A 27,952-nucleotide genomic window follows, 5' to 3' on the forward strand; every position below is an offset into this window, starting at 1 on the left:
ACATTTTTAACCGACCTCATGTCTAACTCCGTCTTTGTGGGGAGGCAACTAAACAAACAAAAAAAATAATCAAAAGGGCCATTTTCCAGGGCATCTTATAATTAATCAGAAGAGACATTTTCAGTGCATTTTATAATTAATCAGAAGGGACATTTCCAGGGCATTTTGTAATTAAACCAGAAATTACTTTTCCCAGTTACTTTTGTAATATTAAAACTTTGTTACATTAAACGTAGTACCTATTCACAATGCCTCCCTACGGGACAGATTTAGACATCAGGGTTGTTTTTAATGTGGAGAAAAAAATTGTCTTAGTCGCAAAGGATTTCTCCTCCACTAAGAGAGAAGAAATTGAAATGTAGCATCTGAAGAACAGACACTACACTTTGATTTTAGCCAAAAGGCCAAGAAAAACAAATCATTTTTATTAGCTTTGCCTCAACAGCGACACAAATTTTTTTTTTTCTTTTATTAGGAATTGGAATATTCCACTTTGCTTTTAAGGGGTGACAATTTTTATTTGGAATATTCCACTTTCCCTTTTTAGGGATGCACAGCATGATAATGGACGAAGCGATGATCATAATAATAATAATAATAATAATAATAATAATAATAATAATATGATGATGGTGATGATGATGATGATAATTTTATAGATTAACACTCTCAGTTAAATCCCCAATTAAATATTACTTTTATGCGTGAAACCCTTAAAAAACTTGACAGAAAGTCATTTCTATTATTTAGAGTGGAAGATCAGTTTCGAAAATAATTTTAACAAAAAAAATTTGTAATTCTTTTTTGGGATGCCAGCACACCAAGATGCCAGATTTCAATCTGCCATTTTGGTTTGCACAAAAAAGTATGCCAAATTTATTTCGTAATAAAAAAATATTCTACAGAAAAAAACTTATTTGTAAATGTTTATCTAGCGAATAAACATAAAATTACATATAAAAAAACACATTTATTTTTTTTAATCCAACAACGGAGCTGAAGTCAATGTTTTGTTCCTAAAAGTAAACTAACTTTTTTGTGTGGCATACCGGAAAAATATTGTTTTCTAAAGAATAAAAATTAAGTTTATTTTTACAAGAATCTAGTTAATAAACATAAAATTACGTATGAAAAACCATGTTTATTATTTTAAAAAATCCAATTTATATTCTAATACACCTAAAAAAAAAAAAAAAACGATTCTCTATTCTACATGTAAACAGCTCGAAAAAAGTGGTAAAATACAATAAAACACCAAACAATAAGTTTTGTATATAAATTCAACGCAAAATAATCACACTTCATTGATCAGACAATGTTTTAAGGACATGAAACCAACTTTGTTTTAAATTTTGGGAATGTTAATGTTCCAAACTAGTATAAAATATGTGATTAGGTTCATAAGTAGTTGATGGGCAAAAATCAGAAGCTCACAGTATTAATGCTGGAGTCCCTCAGGGGTCCATCCTTGGCCCAACTCTTTTCCTGATCTACATTAATGATCTTCCAAACCACATCCTTACATCATTTGTAGACATTTTTGCTGACGACACTACCATCTATGGTAGCACATCTAAGACAGTAAACGACCAAGTTCTCTCCGATTCTCTCTCCTCTGATCTTGATCACGTTGTACAATGGGGAAAGGAGTGGTTCGTTACTTTTAATGCATCTAAAACCAAGCTTCTATCTTTACATCATCAACGTTCTGATCCCCATCTGGTATTAATTAAAATGAATGGCTCTCGTCTTCAGGAGGCCTCAAGTTTTGACAAGCTTCTGGGCTTGACCTTTACTCTGGATCTTAAATGGAATACGTACATCAAATCTGTTGCCAAGGCCGCTGGAAAAATGGTCGGATCCTTCTATCGATCCAGTAGATATCTCACTGCTGATGCAAATCTCTATCTATATAAGAGCCAGATACGTCCAAGGATGGAATACTGTTGCCACATATGGGCAGGAACTGCTAGAAAAGACTTGTCCTGTCTTGATAGGGTTCAAAATAGACTTTTTGGCCTGGTGGGAGATGTCCTTTTCTCTTTGCTACAACCTCTATCTCACAGAAGAGATGTTGCGGGTTTATCTCTGCTTTATCGTTATTTTCATGGAAAGTGTTCAACTGGGCTTCAATCTATGGTACCTCCTTGCCAAACTTTCACAAGAAACACTCGTCTAGCTGAAAACATTATCAATAATTACCCCCACTCTTTATCTGTGCCTAAACTTAAACATAGATTCCATGATCAAAGCTTCTTTCTTAGAACTGCACGCCTGTGGAATTGTCTTCCGTTTTCCTGCTTTCTAGCTGTCTATAATATGATTGTCTTCTAGTCCAACGTTAACAAGTTTCTAATGAGCCGTTCCACTTAAGTTAACAAATTTACCGAACTTCCATTACTATCGATTACTATATTGTCCTTTTGACTACTCTACACTCTTTAACCCTTATCCTTGAGTGGCCTATCGGCCTTGATAAGTGGTGACGCCTATGTAAAAATAAAAAAAAATAAAAAAGTCATAAAAGCCAGCTCCTTTTCTACTACTAACCCTAAATTTGGATGGTAATCTGAAAAATAAAGCAATTAATGTGATTTTATGGCTTTTCTGATCAGGGTGCAGCTGAGATAAGTAGGTCCCACAGACGAGCCTCGTTCTGAAAAATCTGAAATTAGGTCACGTGACAATACGACACCAGTGTTTCTACCATTATTGATATAGAAAGCATGAGCCAATTTTAGAAAAGTTATGAGGAAGCGAAAGAGTTTCTAAGAGAAAAAATATTTTACAAGCGGAATCTTGTCTTTAATTCTTTGAATTGTTTTGCTATTTTTATTTTTTATTTTTTTTACCTTTAGTTTATATTTTATTTTTTTTACCTTGAGTTTATATTTCACCATTTCGTTTTTTAGTAATAAATGCTTCTCTTCATTAAATACCGACCCTGTGTCTAACTCTGCCCTCGTGGGGAGGCAAGTAAACAGGAAGTAATATGGTGGCTGAAAAACGTTTTTTGACCCCAATAAAAACATTACAATACATTTAAACCCTGAAGAATTTGTTGTTCTAAGTTAACAACTAGGCTTGTGGGTTAATATCCAGATACGCTACTACAGAACACCGACCACTCTAATTTGTTTTTTTATAGGTAATTGAGGTCGCTGACAATGAATCTGATAGTCAAACTTGGGGCAAATTTACCGTTTGCATGGTATTTACCCCTGAACCCATGAACTACTTTCCACCATTTTGCAGCTTCCGTTTATGCTACGTGCATGCACGCTGTAGCATAAACGACGGCTTCACCAAGCAAACTACGTTGGGGGGAGGGGATTTTTTTTTTTTTCCAGGACATAGAATTTTCTAATTTTCAAAAATACATTATAGCACTTTTTGGGTGGAAAATTTAAAATTAGCTGAAAAAGAAATAAAACAAGAAAAGGAAAGCACTCCAAGTTGGAGTAGGGGGGGGGGGTAATTTATCTGTTTTTTTTTTTGTTTTTTTTTTTTTACCTGGAACGTAGAATTTTCAAATTTTCAAAAAGTAACGCACCAACATTTACCAATTAGAACACCATTTAACATTTAACGCGCGCCCCAACATCACATCCACCCCCACCCCCGCGCTCGTGCCCCCAATGTACACAGTAAAATCTTCGGAAAATGTTAAATGGTGTTCTAATTGGTAAATGTCGGTGCGTTGCGTTACTCACGGAAAAACGTTTAACTAAACTGCAAAAGCACCTATTAAGCCACATAAGTTCTATAATTGAATCCCCCTCCCGCAAAAAAAGAATCAAAAACAAAGATGTTTGGTGCTTATGTTTTTGTAAACCACATTAAAAACTACGCGAGACAAAAAAAAAAAAAAAAGTCACCCAATTTGTTGTACTTTTCTTTAAGTCATTAAAAAAAAATGTCAGTCCGTAATTTTTTGATTGGTATGCCATGTGAGAAGGCAGTTTGCCAGGAGAAGCAAGCCGTCGTTCATGCTGCAGCGCACGCGCGTAGCGTAAACGGAAGCTGCAAAATGGTGGAAAGTAGTTCATGGGTTAAGGGGTAAATACCATGCAAACGGTAAATTTGCCCCAAGTTTGACTATCAGATTTGTTGTCAGCGACCTCAATTACCTATAAAAAAAACAAATTAAAGTGGTCGGTGTTCTGTAGTAGCGTATCTGGATATTCGGCTTGTGTTTCAAACTTAAAAAAAATAAAATTAAATTAAAAAATCGCCCATGAAACACTAAGGCTTTTTTTCGTTTGTTGTCTTTTTTTGGAAGTGAGGGGGGGGGGGTGAAGCGCCGGCAAATTTGCACAGATGGCCAGCACAACAGGCCGACCCGGTACTTTTAAGAGAGGGGTACATGTCAAATATCTACACCGGTGAAAACGTGAATTCGATTTTTACACGCTTTCCGAGTAACTTGTGTTATTTTCATTCTTTTTGTTGTAAAATTTTTTTGTATTTAAGATTTTTTACGATAAAGTTTTGGGTTAACCTGTATGGATAGGTTCCCGACGTCTCGCCTTGTTCTGAGTTTGAGGAAAAGCCGTCTGATAAGCAGTGTCGAGGCAAAAAATTACGGGTTTGTATTACTGTACACAAAGATTCGAAAAAGTTGTCAAAAAAAACAAAATATAAAACTAGACAAAATACTGTTAGAAACTCGCTCAATATATATTACCGTGGCATAGCTTGACATATATTCGGTGGGTTTTTAAAAGTATTTTGTCTAGTTTATTATTTATAACACCTTTTCCCAAACTTACTGTATTAAAGAAAAAGTCGGGCGCCATTTTGAATTTTCCAATACATCGGTAAACACTGTATGTTTTTCGAGCTGAATAAACATGTTACATTGAATAAAAACACGAAAAATATATCCAGTTTGGAAGAAAAGTAACTTATCTTACCTTTGATAACATTTATTTGTTATATATTTGTTTTTTGTCAAACTTTTTCGAATCTATGTGTACAGTAATAAAAACCCAACAGTTCAAATAATTAGTATTTTTTTGCCCCCTTATAAATTTCACAAATAATTAGAATTTTTGGTATACCGAATTTTTTAAAATTCAACAGTTCAAATAATTAGAATTTTAAAAAAATAAACAGTTCAAATAATTAGAATTTAAAATAAATAAAACTTATGTTGTATCATGCGCCCTCACTGTATTTTCTTTTCGTTACGACACTTTCATCTATCTCCACTGTCGGAAATTTATCCTCTTTCAGGTAAATTCGACGCGAAAGTAACTAGCCTGAAAAAAAAAATGAAAGCATGAAATAAAAGGGGGGGGGAATAAAATATAAAGGTGTTGTTTCAAAACGAAGAAGAGATTTTATTCACAATAAAGTAAGTTGGGTTATCCTGACTCTCCGCACTCCTTTGTTTACCTCGGAAGTGACGTCACCCAAATCTTATAATACGGATGGCTACAATTGTGTAGTAAAAAAAAAAAAAAAAAAAAAAATCGTGCAAACCTTTTACCACTGGCAACGCCCGCTTCAGAGAGTGAAAGAAGAAGAGAATGGTCACTGCGTCTATTTATAGACTAGAGATCATGGGAAGAGTATGCAAATAACTTTGGACGGTTTTGTCCTATAAAAAGCCTGTATTTGGGAGAGAGGGTGTCTTTTCTGTTTGGCAGAAGTAATTGCTGTCAGAAGTGCATTGGACTGCAGGATTGAAGAGTGAAGATTGAGTTGTGGAGTCATTGTATTTAACCACAAGCTATTCCGGCCAAGAACAGATCATGGAATCTGGGATGTTGAGATTGGGAAAAGATGTGATACCACCTTTTAGTGGAGAAGGTGATGTAGTCGGATGGATAAAGAAAGTAAAACTGGTGGCTAAGCTTCAACATGTGCCAGACCTTGCCAGTTTTATTCCACTTTTTTTGCAGGGAGATGCACTCGCTCTCTATCTTGAGATGAATAATGCAGAACAAGAAGATGCAGAACTGATAGAGATGAGACTCGTGACCGCCTTCACTGAGGGGCCTTTTGAGGCATACGAAAAACTGCAACGATTCAAGTGGACAGGAGAATCGGTGGATGTTTATGCTAATAAAATCAAAAGATTGGCTGGACTGGCGGGATATCTGGGAAGAGGGCTGGAACATACAGCCAAACTGGCATTCATAACTGGATTCCCAGACGATGTATCTGTGGCATTACAGCAGCTACCGAACATAGAGAGAATGGATGTCAGCAAACTGATACCGACTGCACAGCTTTTAGTCAGCAAAAGAGTCGTAAAAAACTCGGACGTTGGCCGCAAGTGCGCAAACTAATGAGACTAATAAGAGAAAGAAAGAATCAAGCCTTCAGTGCTTTAGATGTCAAGGACCGCACCTAAAAAAAGATTGCACAGAGATCCCTAGGGCCAGGGCAACATGCTACAACTGTGGTAAATTTGGCCACATTGCGAGATATTGTCCTCAGATTCAGGGAAACGGGCAAGGGGGAGCTTCTGCGCCGCAAGCTACCCTAGCAATGAAATGAAGGCGCGATACTGGCCTCTTACTATAATAGAAGTAGAGGTGAATGATTCTGTAATGACTGCACTTGTCGATACTGGGTGCACCACTACTTTAATCAATTCCAAACTTTTGAAGGGATATGGAAGGAGCGGTACAGTGAAAGCAGTTGATGGGAGGAATATAGAATGTAAAAGAGCCAGACAAGTGGAGATAAAAGTCTGTGGAATGCACGTAAAGGTGAGGGCAATCTTGATGAATCACATCGTTGATGGGATCGACGTCATAATTGGAATGGACGTGATTAATGAGCTGGGAGGTGTAACTATAAAGAAAGCCAAAGTGAAGTTTGGAGATATACAATGTGCCATGGCTGCCCATCAGCTGAATGTTTGCAAAATCGAGGATAAAGACTTTGAAGCAAACTTCGATGGAGATAAATGGACAGTAAGATGGACATGGAAGGGAGAGCCTCCAGTATTGCAGAACAAAGTCCAATATTATAAAAACTCTCTGGAAGGCGATAAGAAATTAGAATTCGAGAAAGAGGTGGAAAGATGGATATCGGATGGTATTCTGTTACCATGGAAAGGAGAAAGAAAAGGCGTGTTGCCATTGATGGCAGTATTTCAGGCCACAAAAGGGAAAGTTAGGCCAGTGTTCGACTTTCGTGAGTTGAACCGTTTTGTGGCGTGTCATACAGGAGCGACACAATAGATGTATGTGATGAAAAGATAAGAAAGTGGAGACAGTTGGTAGGAGGGAGCGCAATAGTGGACCTTAAGTCTGCCTACTTGCAACTACATGTGGCAAAGGAACTATGGCAGTACCAGCTGGTCTGTTATAAAGGAAAAACCTATTGCCTAACACGATTAGGATTCGGACTTAATGTCGCACCAAAGATTATGACAGCCATTTTAAAAACAGTATTAAAGAAAGGAAGTAGGACGAAAGAGGCCACTGATTCATACATTGATGATATAATGATAGACGTAACGAAAATATCGACACAGGAAGTTGTGGAACATTTGAAGGGGTTTGGGTTAGCAGCAAAATCTCCGGAATCCCTGGACGGAGGAGCGGCACTGGGCCTTAAGCTTATGAAAAATAAGATGGGTGCACTAATGTTCAGGAGAGGCAACGAGATCCCAGAGATGGGAGGAGAAATTAGTAGGCGGGAGCTATTTTCGATCTGTGGTAAATTATTGGGGCACTATCCAATTGCTGGATGGCTGCGATTAGCATGCAGTTATGTGAAAAGAAGAGCAAATGGAGTGGATTGGGAAGAAAACGTTGATTGCAGAACCATGAAAGTGATGCAGGAGGTTCTAGCTGAGGTGAAAAAAGAAGACCCTGTTAATGGCGCTTGGCACATACCTGAAGTGAGCACAGGAGTCGTGTGGTGTGATGCAAGCAATGTTGCAACTGGCGTGGTTGTCGAGATTGGCGGTGTGGTGGCGGAAGATGCAACTTGGCTGAGGAAAAGTGATGACTTTAATCACATTAACATAGCTGAATTAGATGCTGTTCTAAAGGGTGTCAATTTGGCTATCAAATGGAGACTGACAAATATTGAAATAAGAACTGATTCAGCCACTGTACTCAGTTGGGTGAACTCTACTGTGGAGGAGAGTGGCAGAATACGAACAAAGGGTGCTGGAGAAGTGATAATAAAGCGGAGATTAGGGATGCTTAGAGAGTTGATGTCTGAATTGAAACTGCAGATAAAAGCAGTGTTTGTGCCTTCTGAAAGAAACAAGGCAGATGCGCTAACACGGATAAAAAAACAGTGGTTAATTGAGAAAGAGGAGGCGCCGATATGCTGTCTTGGAATTGGAGAAATTAAAGAGTTGCATGACATGCATTACATGGGAGTGGAGAGAACATTATATTTGGTGAGGCAAGTGGATCCGAATGTAAAACGGGAAGAAATTCAGATGATAGTAAAGAACTGTGTTCGGTGTCAATCGATCGATCCTGCCCCAAATATACATAATTCTGGGGAAATTGGAGTTTTAACGAACTGGACGAGACTAGCTATTGACATAGCACACTACCGAGGGGGAGCGTACTTATCAATAATTGATTGTGGGCCAAGTAGACTGGCGATATGGAAGTAACTGTGAGTGGAAGCCGCATCTGCAGTTGCAACTGAATTAGAAAAGGTGATGCTTGAACGAGGTCTAGTAAGGGAGGTGATAATGGACAACGGCACTGTTTTTCGCTCAGAAATCTTTCAGACGATGCTAAAAAAATGGAAGATTAAAAGTTATTACAGGGCAGCCTACAGACCTGGAGGAAATGGCATTGTGGAGCGACATCATCGGACCGTGAAAGCAATAGCTGAGAGAGGAAGAATATCGCCTGAAGAGGCCACATTTTGGTACAACATGTCCCCTAAGGTCGGGCAAAGAGATGACACAGTGCCACATAGAGCAATCTTTAATTACGAATGGAGACATCCTAGAGACATGTCACCGGAAATTAATGATCAAGGACCAGCCAGAATCCAAATAGGAGAAGAAGTTTGGGTGAAACCGCCTAATGCCCGATGCACAACGCAGTGGGGAAGAGGAGTGATAACAGGAGTGCAATCTCCAAACAACTTAAGTGTCAATGGAATGCCACGACATGTTTTAGATTTAAGGCGTGTGGTTCATTTAGGTGATGAGGATGGTGGTACTGAGCCAGGGAGTGATGAAGATGAATCGGTGCCGATGCAGAGACCGCAAAGAGAACGCAATGCGCCGATCTGGACACGGGATTATGAGATGTAAATGATCTTTAATGATCATAGGGGCGTGTAGTAAAAAAAAAAAAAAAAAAAAAAAAAAAAAAAAATTGTGCAAACCTTTTACCACTGGCAACGCCCGCTTCAGAGAGTGAAAGAAGAAGAAGAGAATGGTCACTGCGTCTATTTATAGACTAGAGATCATGGGAAGAGTATGCAAATAACTTTGGACGGTTTTGTCCTATAAAAAGCCTGTATTTGGGAGAGAGGGTGTCTTTTTTGTTTGGCAGAAGCAATTGCTGTCAGAAGTGCATTGGACTGCAGGATTGAAGAGTGAAGATTGAGTTGTGGAGTCATTGTATTTAACCACAAATTGTAAAAATAATTTGTTTTATTTTTCTTTCATTTTGAGCTCCTTTTTTACCCGCGCTATTTTTTAATAGTATTTTCAAATTAAATTCAAGTTTCACAATATTTTTTTTAATTTAATTGTTAGGTGAAAGTACAGAATAGTTACATGTTAAATAATAGGTTTCTAAATAATAGTGTTAAAAATAGCTCGGGTCGTAAATTGCAGGAGTACCTATAAAAGGTAACGCCGGATCGGAAAAAGAGCTCAAAATAAAAATAAAATAAATTCTCCGCTCAAAATAAGAAATGGGAGAAAAAAAAACAAGTTAAATTCTCCGTTGTAAACTGGTTTATTAATTGTAGAAAACAAAAACAAACGGGAGAAAAAAGGAGCTCAAAATGAAACAAAAATAAAACAAATTATTTTTACAATTATAGCCATCCGTATTATAAGATTTGTGTGATGTCACTTCCGAGGTAAACAAAGGAGTGCGGAGCGTCAGGATAACCGTAAGTTGTAACCAAAAAGAGACCGAAATTTGCGCTGGGCTCGTGACGTCATCAAGGAGCTAGCATTTCCCTTTTCATCAAATAAAAGTGAGTTCCGTACAAACCCAAAATAAGAATCATAAGAGATACGAACTAAAAAAAATCAAATACAAGAACCACAATATAAATAATAAATGTAAACAAGGGGGGATGTACTATTATTGGTACAAAAAAAATTCCAACATTCTCCTCCAAGAGGAAATGGCAGTCAACCTACAGTTGAATGACACCTGTAAATATTATATACACATTTTTCCTTTATATATATATATATATATATATATATATATATATTTTACAAGATGATCACCTCTTATCAAGGCCCGGAAGCCACTCAGGGATAAGGGTTATTGTATGCACAGTACATTAGTAGGGGGTTTAATAAAAATGTCTACTTAAGGGGGCGGATCATCAGAAATTTGTTTACGTTGGACTTGAAGACGTCCAGGTTGTAGTCAGGCGGGAAGCACGCTGACGGTACAGAGTTCCACAGGCGTACGGTTCTAAGAAAGAAGCTTTGTTCATGGAATCTACGTTTTGGTTTAGGCACAGATACAGAGTGGGGAAAATTTTTGACAGTGGTTTCAGCTAGACGGGTGTTTTTCGTGAAGGATTTGCGAGGGGGGACTAGAGATTGGAGCTCAGACGAGCATCTGCCATGGAAATAATGATAAAACAAAGACAGGCTCGCAACGTCTCTTATGTGGGAGAGAGGTTGCAGGGTAGAGAAAAGGGCCTCCCCCACTAAGCCACAAAGTCTATTTTGTACTCTGTCAAGACAGGATAGGCTGTTTTTAGCAGCTCCTGCCCAGATATGGCAGCAGTATTCCATCCTTGGGCGTACTTGGCTTTTATATAGATAGAGAATTGCATCAGTAGTGAGATATCTTCTGGAGCGGTAGAATAATCCCACCATCTTTCCAGCGGCCTTGGCAACAGACTTGATGTACGTGTTCCATTTCAGATCAGGAGTAAGGGTCAAGCCCAATAGCTTGTCAAAACATGGGGCTTCTCCTAGACGAGAGCCATCCATTTCAATTGATGCCAGATGGGGATCAGAGCGTTGATGGTGTAAAGATAGCAGTTTGGTTTTAGATACATTAAAGGTAACCAGCCACGTCTTCCCCCACTGAACCACGCGCTCGAGATCAGAGAGAGCTTTGTCATTTACGGCCTTTGATGTGTTGCTGTAGATGGTCGTGTCAGCATAGATGTCAACGAATGATTTAAGTATGTGTTTAGGGAGATCATTGATGTAGATCAGGAAAAGAGTTGGGCCCAGGATGGACCCCTGAGGGACTCCAGCATTAATACTGTGGGCCTCTGATTTCTGACCATCAACCACTACTCTTATGAGCCTATTGGAGAGAAATGATTTAATGATTGAGAGAACATTACCTGTGATACCGTAGCTGGAAATCTTGTGAAGTAGGCCTTTATGCCATACTTTATCGAAGGCCTTTGATATGTCAAGAGCAATTGCCCTGGAAAGGAAGCCTTTGTCAAGAGATTCACTAATCCTATGAGATATAACCGTTAGCACATCTGCGGTAGATCTGGCAGAATGGAAACCATATTGCATGTCACTAAGAAGGTTATTTTTGCTGAGGTGGTTGACTATTTCTCTATTTAATATGGATTCCAGCAAGTTACTCATGAAACCCATGATACTTATTGGTCTGCACTGAGAGGGAGATGACTTATCACCTGAATTCTTAAATACAGGGTATACTGATGAGGTTTTCGAGGGTGTTGGAAAACACTTCTCTTTAAGGCAACACTTAAACAGTTTCGTAAGTATGGGAGCAAGTTCTGGTTGACGCCTTTTTAACACTATAATTCGGATGCCGTCAGGGTCAGTTGCTTTACTGGAATCAAGGTTCTTGATTAGCTTGGCGACCTCATGCACAGATATCTGTATGTTACCTAGCGTGTTCTGTGTTAAAGGAGGAAATATGGGGAGTTTATGGCCTTCTTAGCATAGCACACAATGTATGGTTAGAAGAACTCCAGGAAACACATATCAGAACAAAAAAGCAGAAAAATTCAAATAAGCTCATTTTATAAAAATTCACATGAAAACCTTCATGTTTTAGGTTTGAACAGAGGAGTACCTAACCAGATTCATAAATTTAAAGCTAATGATCAGATGCAAGGTCGCAACAGAAGTTTGAATGGAGAATATTCCGCCAGATAATTAACTATTTGCATATAAAAGTGTATAAAGGCTGTAGAAGTTGACCTACCATCCAACTCCTCATCCTTATATTATCACTGGCAAACACCAAAATATCTCAGCTCCCTCGTAACCACAAGATCCCAGTGAGATCAACACCAATGCTACAAGAGGGACGAATCCAATCAATCCTATGCTTGGATAAGTTCTTCAACTTGGTGGATTGAAATAAAACTGAAACATAAATCCTGCACAAATTATGCAAGGCAATTACAGTTTTAAACGTTTGTATAGCTATATACATGTAGCCAAACAAACAAAGTTGAGTATAGGTGTCAGAAACACCCAGGTATCTAGAGATGTAATACTTATGGAAGACCCCTATCAAGGAAAGATCCAATCTTCTTGTATTCAGCATTGAAACAAACATCTCAGCATCAGAAAACTCACTTCTAACTAAGTATAAGATGGTCCTGAGCGCCTCAGAAACACCCCTGGACAAATCGATCTTGACTTCGATAGCTCTTGCAATACTGCAGGAAGCTACGTCAAGGCAGATCTTCAAAAAACATTTAAACACGATAACACCTGCATCTGACTCCAAAACAGAAAACGTTCTACTTAAAGGAGCAACTTCATAGAATGAAGGTTCTGCAAGTGATCTCTGCACAACATATCCTACACTCTCGTAGGAACTTGGAGAAGCTGAACTACACACCCTGTAGTCAGCAAATTTGACAGGATCCATCATGGGATTCTTTATTGAGTTACACTCAACCTGAATCTGGACGCCCCAGTCCAACTTGAGTTCACGTAACTCTTCAAAAACCATTCTCCTCTTGGTTTTTACACGTTCACAGGTGGATATAGTGCTTTCTGCCCTATACTCTTGATGGAGAATTTCTCTCCCAGTGCTAACATTAGCATTTAAAGAAGTGCACAAAACTTGCACTTTCACACAGGATTGACTCCTGTCCTTCAACCACTGACCATTGTCAGAACTACATGACCTGAGTAATATCTCACCGTCATGATTAAGTTCCTCATTATTCTGACAAAGTTGTGGTAGATAATCACACATGCGAGTTTTCGAACTCACATTTTTAGAGGGTAAAACAATTCCAACATTCCATGGAAATCCCTCCATGAATTTCTCAATATTCAACTGATTCATGCCCACGCTTAACAAGTCGTGGACACGAGTGGTATCATTCATGATACCTGGGAAGCTCACTCCCAATACATTTTTCTTTACAATATCACTGGCAAACTGCCTGCCAGAAAAATCAAACTTCAGCGCCTGTCTATGCAGATCCTCTGAAGTGGCACTTGCAACACTGCTTTCAGACTGTGATGCAGCATTTCCCAAGCCAAACTTGCCAGCACTCAGCAAACCGTCTTCAGAGTCTGGACATTTGGGCTTAGTAGTTGGTAACTCACCAAGCATCTCCTTAGGGGTTTTGAATATCACAGGGTTACACAAGGAATCACATTCTACAACATCTGCCAACCTTGAGAGAATGAATCGAACCTGGGACGAGAACACTACAACATATCCATGTCCTCACACAAGGAACGATCACCCAACATTTCAGTTATATTATCTACTGATGATAACCATTCATCAACATCGGCCTTCATTGTCATAAAATAAAGCTTAGGTAATTTCCTCTGCAACCGCAACAAATCTAAGACAACGATAATCTTCCCTAAATAAAACTTTCATTTCCTTACAAGGAATCCGGAAGAACGAGTGACCAACATCATGCAGCATTTGTTTTTTTTTTTCAAAAATATGGACTAAATCCAAACAAATACAAAAAAAATAAGCGTTCAAATTTTATACACAAAAAAATGCACATACAAAGGTTACAAAGGTATATGCATAAAATTCCTTCCTCATAGCACAAACAAAACAAAAAGCAGTACAAATATCAAGGGATACAATCCCTAGTTACAAATTAAAAGGGTCACTATGACTCAAAATTAAAATTAAGTGAATTTAAAATTCCAACTTCTACATGGAAGTTAATTGACTGGAAATGAAGAATAACGTTCAACACTCTTTATAGCAATATCCTCACTGAAATGTAGCCTAGGAAAAAAGTGGGAAGAGAGTTTAAATATACAACTATGTCGAGGGAGGGTACATGCCACTTATGTCACATGTGTATCTTCGAATGAATCCAAACAACCAAATGCAAATATGGGCTAAGGCGAAGAAAAGGGAACTTGTTTTTTCACAAACTCTTAGTATAACACAGTCCACAAAGCATGAGTATGAACTCACTATTGAAAATTATATCTTCAATGTATAAGAAATCCTTTTTTACAATAAAATACGAAAGTAATCACACACATGCGAATTCAACAAGTTTTAGGTAAAGTTGGCTTCACCACATAATACAATATCTATGATACTACCATCTGGTTAATTCTCAAGCCAAAGACATTCAGTACATGTGAGAGAATGTACGTATTCATTATAAATCAAAACAGTGGGGTATATACTTATTCCCTTCATTTTATATATATATTGGGAAAAAATACAAACATATAACTAACACCGGTTTCGGACACAGCGTCTCTATTTACTAGGCTTTCCACGAGGATATAGTTAGATAAAAGCCGTTTCTTAAAGTGGGGAAAATCCAGCTTCCAAAAAATATCGAACACGCTGGATTAGAACGAAAAATAAAATTACTTCAGTCTAGCAGTATCTCTTATTCGCTGACTAAGTACAGGAAATGCTATAGTTTCTCTTAACATAAAATATATTAGACAGATATAAATAAAGACATTAGACGTACATAAAAATGCTAAATTCAGGAGTAAACTAAATATAACATTCCAATCCCTGTACAGACGTATTATGTTAAATTCGGGAATTTTTGATAAGCGAATGTCGAATGTCCGAGACACACCCTACAAGTCTTCTTAACTCAATGGTAATAGTAGTCGTCGACGAAACTTCTAGGGGGACGCTAAGTTACAAGTTAACAATAAGGGAAAGGAGGTAACAGAAAAAGTCAATAAATGGGCCAGTGATAGGAGTGTATTTAACGCTAAGTAATGTATTGACAGAATGAGAATAAAACGGGTCTCGACATAGGAAAGGGTAAAGCACGCGTATCGTATCGTACAGATCGAATAGTAACTTAATTCACTAAAAATTATTCGAACAGAGCATTTAATTTGAAAAGTATTCTGAAATAAGGGACATGAATTTGCTAAATGCCTTTACATAATGGAAGAAATTCACAGTTGTCGACGAATCTAAGAAAGAGTCAGGTAGCGGAGGTAACAGAAATTTCAAGAAGTTAAATTTAATCCTAACTTGAAAGAAAAAGAATTAAAATGTATCTTGATTGGAAATACAACAATAATGTACAAAATAGTAGTATCTCCTAATCACACTCTCATATGTAATAAATTTTAGGAGCGTACTCACAAATTGAAAGCCAGTCAGGCACGTGCCTTTTTCTTTTTTTTTTTTGTTTAAAGTCCTTTTAGAAATTTCTCTCCTTCCATTTACATGCAAACCATAGCCACGCAAAATAAAGGCTTTTTAAAAAATTACACTCCTTCCAAATACGTGCAGACCTTAGTCACGTAGATAGTTTTCAGAAGCATGCCTCGTCACATGTCCGGGGTATTCTTGTCGGGTTTTCTTCTTTAAAGGAGGCTCCAAAATTCCTTGTCTGTACCGGGCAATGAATCTGCATCCACTCTCCACGTCGCTGGAACCAGAAAGAGACCGAAATTCGCACTGGGCTCATGACGTCATCAACGAGCTAGCATTTCCCTTTTCTTCAAATTAAAGGGAGTTTCGTACAAACCCAAAATATTCGCAACTAAGAATCATAAGAGATACAAACTACAAAAAATCAAATACAAGAACCAGAATATAAATAATAAATGTAAACAAGGGGGGATGTATTATTATTATTACAAAAAAAATTCCAACACCACAATTATTCCGGGGCCCTCTTAATTTTGTTGGGGTTGCCAATAATTTCTTGGAACAAATGTCCCGAATGTAGTCATACCACGTAATGGCTGCTTTGTCTGTTATTGTGCACATTTTGGTACATTGTGTTGCAGGGGTCTTATATGTCCAAAAATATAAGACTTGGATAAATGTTGTCAGTGGCAGCTGAACTCCTAAAAAATTCCCTTGTTTTATCAAAATGTGCTTCTTCTTTATGTGAAGGGCACATCCAACAATAATTTTTGTTCTTTTTTGCTTCTGTCATTTGTCTTTGACAAATGACGCACATAGGTCCTTCTTTTCGTAAGATGTTATTTTCTCGTAAGAAATTTTTTGCCTCATTGTAACAACTCCAAAATTTGCTCATGCTTGTCAAATCCATGTTGAAGGGGTTTTAGGGTTAGGGTAATTTTCTGCCTTGACACCGCTTACATCAGACAGTTTTTCCCTGAACTCAGAACAAGGCGGAACATCGGGACCCTATCCGTACAGGTTAACCAAGTTCTGTTTTTACGATAAAGTTTTATGTTTTGTTCTGTTATGTTTTGTTTTTTAGGTTGTATACTTTGTTTTAAGTTTTATCATGAAAATTGAAATTGTTGATCATGTTATAACAATAATGGAAATGCAGCCAAGGTGATGGACCTTTTCTAATTTTGGAGAAATATTGGGAAGTAAGGAGTTGGAAGCTGCAGCATTTTTAGGACTGGTATCTAATACAAGCCATTGCCAACGTTGTAATGGTGCTAAGACCTTGAATAAAAGGTCAAACCATTCCAACGGATTTGTATGGAATTGTCCATGGCCCTGCCAGTTCTTAGCCAGTGTGAGAAAGGGATCTTTTTTTTAAAAAAGCCGCTTGCCGCTAAAAAAAATTATTACACCTATTATTCTGGTGGAGCATGGGAATGCTCCAGTGCCAGATTAAAGAAGAAATACAGGTGGCAGAACATACCATAGTGGATTGGATGTCATACATCCGTGAGGTATGTGAAAGGGACGTTTTCGATCACCCAGTTATGCTTGATAGAATAAATGAAGAGACACATCTACTCAAAGAAGTAGAAATCGACGAATCTCTATTCTTCCGCCGCAAGTACAATAGAGCTCAAGTGAAGAATGTGGTATGGGTGTTTGTGGCTGTCAAGCATGGGACCAACAAGCGCAACATGACAGAGGTGGAGAAACGAGATAGGCAAACTCTATTGCCTATTATCAAATCCTGGATTCTGCCAGGGACCAGGATCATAAGCGATGGATGGGCAGTATACAATAACCTTCCATCAATATATATCCACAAACAGAACTTCGTGGACCCAGTGAACCCCTCAATTCACACCCAAACTGTGGAGGGGTTTTGGTCCCAGATCAAAAAAAGAATGTGAATAACAGGGACACACAAAAATTTGTTCCATTCTGTAGTGTTGTAAGTAAATGAAGGCGTAAAACAAAACCTCTTTCCAAGGCTTTATTGAACAAAATTCACAGCTACTCAAGCAAGAGAGAAAGAATTCAGTCTAAAAAAAAACAACAAAAAAACACGTGCAAAATCACGTGACAAGAAACTGATATTACATATCTTTTTTTTTTTTTAGTAAGAACAAAATTTAAATGAAAATATAACAATCTCCCCTACTTGTAAAAGAGATTGTAAATAGTTTTTTGGTTTTATAAATCCAGTCACTGGACTGGTCTGCGAATTCTGTTAGATCGCCATGGAGGTAGTTCACTATTCAAAGGACAAGTGGTCCTCTGGAAAGGTTGGTTCTCAGGGTTCTGACTATTATAGTCAAATTCATTTTCTGTATTAGGCGTAGTACTAACAGGACTTGCTTCAATCAACTACGTCGAGTCTGCAATGTCAGGTTGAATACTTTTAGCAGGATTTTGAGGTCTATCAGAGCGTGGAAAGAAAGCTAGATGTCTTAGTGCTACTGAATCTTCCCGACCATCATTATGTTGGATTCTTGCATGTGTAGGATTAGCTTCAAGGAGTTCCACTACCTCGACAATCGGGTCATATTTGCTCCTGTTACCAAACTGTTTTAATAATACCTCCCCAGGGTCACAGAGCAAAACAGGTAAAGCAGTACCAGTAGAACAAAGTTGAACATGCGTTTGTGAGGAGCTGCATTTGTAGTAGTGCACAGCAGGGAGCGAATAGCATTTAAAACATCCTGTAGAACATCCTGCCAAGCGCAAAGGGGTAATCATCTAGATTCCAGAGCTAATAACAGTGTTCCAAATAATGCCATTGTAGTGCTTGCATTGACTGTTGCCTCTTGGGTTGTATGCAGTAGTGTTGCTGGATCCACTTCCAAGTCGCGTCAAAAATTTTTTGAATTCTTCCGACATAAATGAAGTTCCTCGAGCGGAATGGATAAATGAGGGGAGTCCGAATATGGAGAAAATATTTGCCAAGCACTGGATTGCAGTTTGCAAAGAATAATCGCGACAAGGCAAAAGGAAATCGACTGCATTCATCAACGACAGTAAATATGCAACGATATCCTGTCAAAGATACCAGGGCAGGTCCTTTGTAGTCTATGGAGAGGCGCTGAAAGGGAGCAGTAGAACAGATGCATTATTAGTAGAATCGAAGAAGTTGTACATTCAGATGTCACACACCAGACTTCATTCATGGCATATTTCGTGACTTTACAAAATGCCAAAAGCGCTGTACTCCAGGATGTATTAATGAATTATGTAGTAATTTTAGTTCTTCCAAGGAAGAAGCAGCAGCACCACATACTCTCGATAATGCATCGGCAACAATATTTTCACTTCCAGGACGGTGTTTTATGTTGTATGACAACGGGAGAAGTTCCATTTTCCACCGTATAATTTTATCATTTTTAATTTTTCCTCGGTTAGCAGGTTTAAACATAAAAGATATGGCTTGCTGATCTGTTACAATAGTAAAGTGCTTCCCAGCAAGGAGATCCCTACATTTTCGGATACACTCGACTATGACATAAGCCTCTTTCTCGACTATGTGAAGTCATATTTCAGATGGGTTTAGCGATCGAGAAAAGAACGCTACAGGCCTCTCAGCCTGTAAGAGCGTGCCTCCGATAGCCTTTTTTGAGACATCGGTTTCAATAGTAAATGGTAATTCATCATCAATAACTTTTACAGACGATTCGGCAACGTCTTTCTTAAGTTTTTCAAATGAATTGATAACTCTAGGAGGCATGGGAAATTGTTTATTTTCGACAAGTGGACGAATTTTGTATGAATATTTGGGTATCCATTTTGCGTAGTATGAAAACATTCCAAGACACCTCATTAACGAATCTGAATTGGAAAGAGGAAGCATTTGTAAAAGAAGTTTCAAACGCTCAGGATCTGGTTGCATAGCCCTGTTACAAATTTGGTACCCAAGCAAATTGATGGAATGAAGTGAAAACTTTGATTTTTCTCTGTTTATTTTGAGGTTTTATGTCGAGGTAACCTTTAAAAAACATTCCAAATTAACATCATGTTCGTCCTGAGTTTTACCGCAAATAGTAATATCATTTATATATGAAAAAGTTCTAGATAATTTGTTGTCAGAAATGAAAGAATTCATAAACTGTTGAAAAGCAGAAACCCCATTAGTGACACTGAATTCGTTTCGCAACTACGGCAGTTAATTAACACACACTGTTGTCGATCTTCTGAACATACTCCTTTTATTGTCCAAGCGTTCGTCATCAGCCAATCGGCGGCCAGAAAAACAGTCACATGAGGCCTGACGTCATCGCTCAATAATCTTACAAAAACCACAGCCGCCATTTTTAATTTTTGCCCTCCCTGTGATCCTCCCAGCAGGTAAGACAACACGCGCAGATACGTGGTCGCTTTCTTCCTTCATTCTGTTCGACTTTACAGACACCCATGGGTATTCGTTTGAATTGGTACACACGATTTCAGCTTGAAAGGCTGTGTAGGGCCGATCTTCGGGACAAATTTCGATCTGGTAATACGCTTTGGATAAGTCAATTGTACTTAGTATACAATATTGGGTTAATTGGTTCACGAGATCCTCAATTCGAGGCAAGGGTATGCATCAAGTAAGGTGAAATGATTAATAGTTTGTGAGAAATCAACTACTAATCATTTCTTTTTATTAGGTGATGAATTCACAACAATCTGAACACACCATGGTGAATAACTTCTTTCAATTACATCATCCTCAAGCAGTTGTAGAATTTCCTTTTCAATGAATCGAGCATCCTCCTCACGGTAATTTCAGGATTTAGTAGCAATAGGTTTGCAATCAGGGGTTAAGTTTAGAAACAATTTCACAGGGGCACAGCTGATCTTGGTTAGGGCACAGATTTTTAGAATATCCTGAGGTCCACCAAAAGAAATAGTGATACCCTGATGTAGTTTTAAAAAAGGCACTCTGAGTATAATATCCATACAGGAATCAGGAAGCTCTGTAAAGTCAATTTCTTTATACTCGCAACCATTGAAGGAAATGTTCTCTGTGCAATATTCCGATATTTTGAGGGAAACAGCGAATGATGCCATGGAAATTACACAATTATGTTTTGAAGTAGACAACTTCATTGTTTTAACAATACAAGCACTGATAAAGTTATCAGAACTGCCGGTGTCTATGAGGGCAGTTAATTTTTTTCCTTTTAATTCAACAATTTTAGTAATGGGATGACACCTTAGCATGGGCTACCATAATAGCAGTCAGCATAGTAGAACGGAAAACTTTGGAGAAATTACCAAGTTTACCACAGTTTCGACATACCTTATTGTGGACAGGACAATGACGGTGATCATCCTTAAAGTGACATCTCCCTCCACAGTTGTAACACTTGCCATAAGCAGGAAGGGCAGCAGAAAATTGTACAGAGTCACATTCCATACGAGAACCAATAGAATCAGAAATTTTAGTAATAGCGTCCTCCTCACAGGATCAGTAGACACATTGTTAGTTCTAATAGAAGTAGTAGTAGCAGTGGCTGCTCCAATTGGGGAAGCATATGATTCAGCCCTAGCACATTGAGTAGCCTCTTTGAGAGTTAGCGTATCAGTTTCAAGTAGTCTAGCACGTATTACTGAGGACCAGAGACTACATATAAACGCATCACGGACAGATTCATCCCGGTAAGTAGTAGCAGTAACTCCTTTAAAGTAACAGTCAGCGGCAAGTCAATTCAAGACCTGAAGATATTGGTCGACAGACTCGTTTTCTTGTTGCAGATGCGTGGAAAGCAGATGTCTAGCATGAATAATGCTTGGAAACTTGTCGTAAACACCTTTCAGTATTTCAACAGTGTGTTCAAATCCTGAACAACCCTCGATAACATCAGCAACGGTGGGACTGATGTTTAAAAGAAGAACTTTGAGTTTATCAGGGTTTAACGAAGCAATAGTTGATAAATAGTAATTAAAGTTACGATACCACAATCTCCAAAGCTTGCTAGCCTGAAGGTCTGCCAAGGATACATCAAATTTGTCCAGACGAATGATCTTGTCCATGAAGGAAATAACATTTTTGTTCAATAAATTTTAGTGTTTGTAAGAAATTTTCCATGTACAACCGCCATATTGTTTTTGGCCGTCTACATGCTTTGTAAGCCGGTCTGTTATTGGTTTAATTTGAATGCGCCAAATTTGCCTTGGTGCCAATTTGTATTCATGTATTATTTTTTCAATCTGTAAATGAACATGGTAGATAGCAGACTCATAACAGCGACGCTCTGTTTCAGAGAGCCAGGATTTTACCTTCATGGACAGTAAGCAGTGGATGAACGAAATACATTTCTCTAAATACAGAGACAACATAATTGCTGAACTTATTCTACCCTATGAGGATATTCTACACTGTTCGGCATGATATATTTGATTATAGGAATTTATTTCTATTTCTTTCAGAGATCATGAGGTCCCAAATATGCCCGTATTGGACGCAACCTTCACACCATGTTCACCATGTACAACATGGATCCTTCTAAAGGAAACCCTATGAAGGCACACGGATGACCAGTATATTTCTTCTGTTTAATAGATACTGGGTCACAACATTCGGTTTTTGCCCAGAAAATTCTCAGTAAATTGCGTTCTGATAAATCCATAAACTACAAGAAGGTTAATATGGCAGTGAACATGCTGATCAGGAGTGACTCCTTAAGATTGAAGGAGTACTATATATCGATCAAATTAGGGAATCAAAATCCCTTTAGATTTGCAACTTTATTCCTCCAAAATTTAAATTTTAAATTCAAAGTGGATAACTTCAATAAAGATGTCGATAACTTATCTCAGGAAGGTTTCCAGCTATGTCCCGGATATAAGAATTTGAATGGAACCCACCTTATGGGGATTATTGGATTGGATCTTCTGAGCAAGTTAAATGATCTCAAGCTAGTTGAGTGTCTTAATGGAAATGCATGGTGACATAGAAAATTCATAATTCCGTTTGGCAAGAGTCGACATTTTTTAAAAAAAGATTTGAATGAGGTAGAATAGCCACCCTTCAATTGTATAGTAAAATCACTTCCTCAATCCAACAGTTATTTGATTGATTCGGTGCTAAATCAAACACTCTCTTATGAGAACGGTTTGAAGCCTTTCTTTTCCAAGTCCGCGGTCGAGCGTGGAGTTGAGACGTTTCTCAGTCTCGATTCATTAGGTATTAAAGAAAATGTTAAGTTGTCGGCTGTGGACAAGAAAAAAATAGAAGAGTTCAAAAACTCTATCATATGAGAGGAGGGAAAATATCATGTAGACTTACTGTGGTATCATGACAGGATCCCACTGGTAAACAGTAACTTTGTGACTTACTTAAAGGTAATGGACAGAGTGGCAGAGTCCTTAGAAAGGAAGGGAATGTGTAATGAGTCCCACCTGGGAAGTATGAAGATTATATTTGGGCTCCATATAGACCCGTTATTAAGGAGGGAATTCAACTGATCCCTAAAACATCGAGAGGGGATGTCAATTAATGACCCTGCCTACATGGGCGTGAACTTATCTGCTAATTTATTGGATTTATTGCTGGGATTCAGGAAAAATAAATATGTCCTTCTTGGTGATATAAGAAAGGCCTTTTTACAAATTCACTTTAAGTTGGAAGAGGATAAAAACAGATTTTATTTTTCCTTAAAAAAGGTGACAAATTATGTACTTATAGGTACAAAACAATTATATTTGGGTTTAATGCTAGCCCCTTCATCCTGAACTTCATTTTGAAATTCCATGCGGAAAAATATGCAAAAGATGCAGCATCGCATGCTATTTCCAACAATCTTGTCACCACCAGTTGTGATGGAGAGTCCCTACTTGCTATTTATAATAAAGTTCGTAGCAGACTGTCAGAGGCAGGCTTCGATTTACGATCCTGCAATTCTAACTGTTCTAAGATACAAGAAAAAATGTTGGAGGATAAAACTATTTCTTCTCCCTTCCCAGCCTTTGAGAAGGTATTGGGTTACTTATATGATCCTGTTCGGGACACGTTCAAACTTTCTCCCACTTTAGTGGACCCTGAGGTCAATACCAAACGGGGGATTCTTTCGTAAATATCAGGAGTGTATGACTCTTTGTCTATGCTTCTCCCCGTCATGATACAGGGGATACAGTCCGATCTGGAAAAGCAAGTTGTCGTGGGATGAGCGGATACCCGAAGAAGTCAATAAGCTGTGGCAAACCTGTGCCAAGGATTTAAATGACTTGGGGAAGTTTGAATTTCCCAGGCATGTATTGTCGAAAAATCAGTCTGTTGAATTTATCTGTTTCTGGGATGCATTGAAAAACGCGTACGGATTCACCCTGTATGTGAAACAGGGAGTGAATTGTTCTCTGTTGTTCGCAAAGGCCAGAGTGGCCCCAATTAAGGGGAAGTCACTTCCCACTTTGGAACTATTGGCTATGTTTTTAGCCCTTAAGGTAGCCCCTCAAGTTTTGGGTGCTCTGGGGTCCCTTAATATTGATAATTTTTTCCTGATGTCTGATAATATTAAATTTGGCGTTCTACCAAAATTAAAATATGTTTCTTCGTTGGAAAATCTGGCAGATCTTTTGACTAGAGGTATCAATACTTCTAAATTTTCCCAGTTATTCAATTTCTGGATGTATGGCCCGGAATGGATCAATAGAGATGGCACTGTTTGGCCAATCTCACCCTTGCCTTGTCTAAACGAAACTAATAAAAAAATTGTATCATATTTGTTCTATCAGGAGACACGTCCTTCTGAAAATACCTTCCCGTTGGATATTACAAGGTATTCCAGCTTATCTAAGGCAATCGACGTCTTAGAAAAAGTGTTAAAATTTTATGATTTGTTACATCACTGTAGTGCTGACAATTTTAATAGGGCCAAATTATTGCTATTTGCTAATATGCAAATGGAGGCTTTCCCTCAGGAATTAGGTTACTTGAAACAACCATCCGGGAAAGTGCCTCTCTCTAGGGTAACTGCCTTAGGGTTATTCCTTGATAAAGATGGGTTAATTAGAACCAGAGGTAGGATACAGAATTCTGATATTCTGCCCTTCTACGTCAAGTTTCCCTTTTTGTTGGGAAAATATTATTTAACAAAACTAGTGATTAAGGAAGCTCATCTTAACTGTTGCCACATGAGGATTAATTCAACCCTCAGTAAGTTAAGGCTGCCTCGGGTTTGGATCTCTCAGGGGAGACAAGCTGTAAAAGCCTTCATGCATACTTGCACCGTATGTAAAAAAAATAAATGCTCTGCCTTGTAAGGCACCTGCAGGGTCGATATTACCTTCTCATAGGGTGAACTTTTTCCGCCCATTCAAACAAATCGGTGTGGATTTCACTGGTCAATTTTCTATTAAAGTTGGAGGGATAGAAGTTAAAATGTACATATTACTCTTCTTTACATGCATGAGTTTGCGTGCAATTCACTTGGAATTATTGCTGGATATGAGCACCTGCTCTTTTATGCTGGCCTTTTTGAGGTTTACCAATTTATTTGGTATCCGATAACGCGAAATCCTTTCTTGCATCCAGAATATTGTTATCAGATGTACTCGAATCGGATGAGTTGACGGAACAATTTAAATCCATGCACATCATCCATCGAACAATTCCCCTTTACTCTGCCTGGCAGGGGTGAGCCTGGGAGAGACTTATTAAAACTGTCAAACAATGTTTGAGGAAACTGTTGAGCAGAAGAAAGTTGGATTATTTTGAATTTCTGACTGCACTCTCTGATGTGCAAAAGGCAATAAATGATAGACCCCTCACTTATATTGTTTCTGCCGACAAAGACTTTACTACTTTAACTCCGAATCATTTTCTGCAAACAGAATTCCAACCTCGTTTGCTTATTAATAATTATGATGTTGAATTATGTCCTGACCCCTACAAATAGGACTGCCTTATTACATTCCCTCAAAATGAGGAATAAATTTGTTGAAAAATTCAATTGTATCTGGCATAATGATTACCTCTTGTCATTAAGAGAAGTTGATGCCAAAATCAGGAGCAATTGTGCCCCCAAGTTATCCGTTGGAGAGATAGTACTTATTAAGACTCCCAACAAAAGCAGACAATTCTGGAATCTTGGTAAAATAATCAAATTAATTACGGGAAACAACAATAATATTTATTCCGCAGTCATTCTTAAGGATGGGTGCGAACAAGTCCATTCCTTAAAAAACCTAGTACCCTTGGAAATTAAGGGAAATGATGATATTGCATCAACTGAATTTATAGAAGAAGGAGGTTCCTTTTTCTGTCCAACCTATTCTGTTCCTAATGATGGAACATCGCCAATGGTGTGCTGCGATTCTTGTGACAGCTGGTACCATTTTAGCTGCATAGGAGTTAATCATCCTTAGAGGAGTGGTTTTGTTCTAATTGTAAGGATGAGGCTCCTCAGGTCGGTCCATATAGTGGAAATTAGCTAATGTCTGGATGCATGAAAAGTTGAAGTTTATACTGAAGATTGACAACAGACAATGGCATACATATAATATTAGAAAATTTACTGAATTAAAGTTATAATTTTGAATCTCAATTTGAATTGTCAACAATAACCATATTAAGTTAATAAATTTAACTGAACTAAAACATATTGAAATTATAAAATTGTCTAAGTTAAGACTTATGTTAATGAATTAACTTGTTATTTGCCGTTTATCCGACCATTTATCAATTAACTTGTATTAGGAAAAAAGTAATGATTATCAATTACTTTTTCTTCTCCTCCTTGGCAGTGTGTGAGAAATTTTCCACGTACAACCGCCATATTGTTTTTGGCCGTCTACATACTTTGTAAGCCGGTCTGTCATTAGTTTAATTTGAATGTGCCAAATCTTGTCTTGGTGCCAATTTGTATTCATGTATTATTTTTTCAGTCTGTAAATGAACATGGTAGATAGCAGACTCATAACAGCGACGCTCTGTTTCAGAGAGCCAGGATTTTACCTTCATGGACACCAAGCAGTGGATGAACGAAATACATTTCTCTAAATACAAAGACAACATAATTGCTGAACTTATTCTACCCTATGAGGATATTCTACACTGTTCGGCATGATATATTTGATTATAGGAATTTATTCCTATTTCTTTCAGAGACCACGAGGTCCCAAATATGCCCGTATTAGGCGCCAACATTCACACCGTGTTGACCATGTACAACATGGATCCTTCTAAAGGAAACTCGAACTAACATTCCCACAGAGGAATCAAACTAAAGGCTCTATGCGTATGGATAGCAAATTCAGCCACTGTTTTTGCAAATGACTTAGCATGACCAAAGATCTTTCATTTCTGATACATTGTGAATAAAGTTTGAGTTTAAAAGTATGGCTTTGTTTGTGGAATTTCATTTGCTGTCTGCAGGAGGAAATTGGGTGTGTGGGAAAGAAATTTCTTACATGTTGTAAGTAAATGAAGACTTAAACAAAACTTCTTTCCAAGGCTTTATTGAACAAAATTCACAGCTACTAAAGCAAGAGAAAGAACTGTCTTTTAAAGAAAAGGGAACACGTGCAAAATCACATGGCAAGAAACTGAATTTGCATATCTATAGGGACTGCCAAAATTCACCACAGAATTACTCCACACTACATGTAACACAATGTAACTTTATTATAAATTAAATTAATAGTATAACTTTCGTACCATTCAAAAGAAGAAGGACAAAATAAACTAGTAATAATTTTAAAAAAAATTTTTTATTGAACGAAAATAATGAAATTGCGAGACGAAAATCGTGTTTACAAATTGGCACTTTAAAATAACGTTCCCATCTGGTAGACATTCCGAACGTGAAAACATACCCATATTTAATAAATCTAGCAAAAATCAACTAATATTCAGATTTTCGTGACAGTTTCGATACTTATCCATTTTAGAATGAAATTACATATAAAATGCAGTTTTCGTAAAATATATGAGGGGAAATATTTTTTTAGTGCTTGTCCTCTGACCATATTTAATTTTTCGAAATTCGAACAAAATATATTTAAATCTATCGAAATTTCTATTTATTATGAAACATAAGAATTCAAATAAGTAAAAAAATATTTATTTTTTAAAAATTTAAATACACATATTGAACAAAAATTTACCTTGAAGTTGAAATTAAAAAATTGATATAAACTTAATATTATTATGTTTTTTTAATAGCGTTTTTTCGAATTAATATATACTATAATCAGTTGAATTGCCAAGAAAAAGAAAC

The 27,952-nt window shown here is 37.6% G+C and overlaps 1 protein-coding gene across 4 annotated transcripts in view; it reads right to left on the reverse strand.

Annotated features, from left to right (window-relative positions):
* The window catches only part of LOC145245989 (uncharacterized), a 325,168-nt gene that overhangs the window by 284,947 nt on the left and 12,269 nt on the right, over window positions 1–27,952 (reverse strand). The window contains exon 2 of one of the 4 annotated variants that reach the window (XM_080107786.1): window positions 5,175–5,264. The exons of 2 other annotated variants lie outside the window; for them this stretch is intronic. The gene's annotated coding sequence lies outside the window, so the exon portion shown is untranslated. Of the gene's footprint in view, window positions 1–4,916; window positions 4,942–5,174; window positions 5,265–27,952 lie in introns of those variants that run through there. One more of the 4 variants, XM_080107787.1, reaches the window with a different exon arrangement.

Source organism: Euprymna scolopes, chromosome 23, assembly GCF_053919585.1.
Source record: "Euprymna scolopes isolate OS-2025 chromosome 23, ASM5391958v1, whole genome shotgun sequence".
NCBI classification, from domain to species: Eukaryota; Metazoa; Mollusca; class Cephalopoda; order Sepiida; family Sepiolidae; genus Euprymna; species Euprymna scolopes.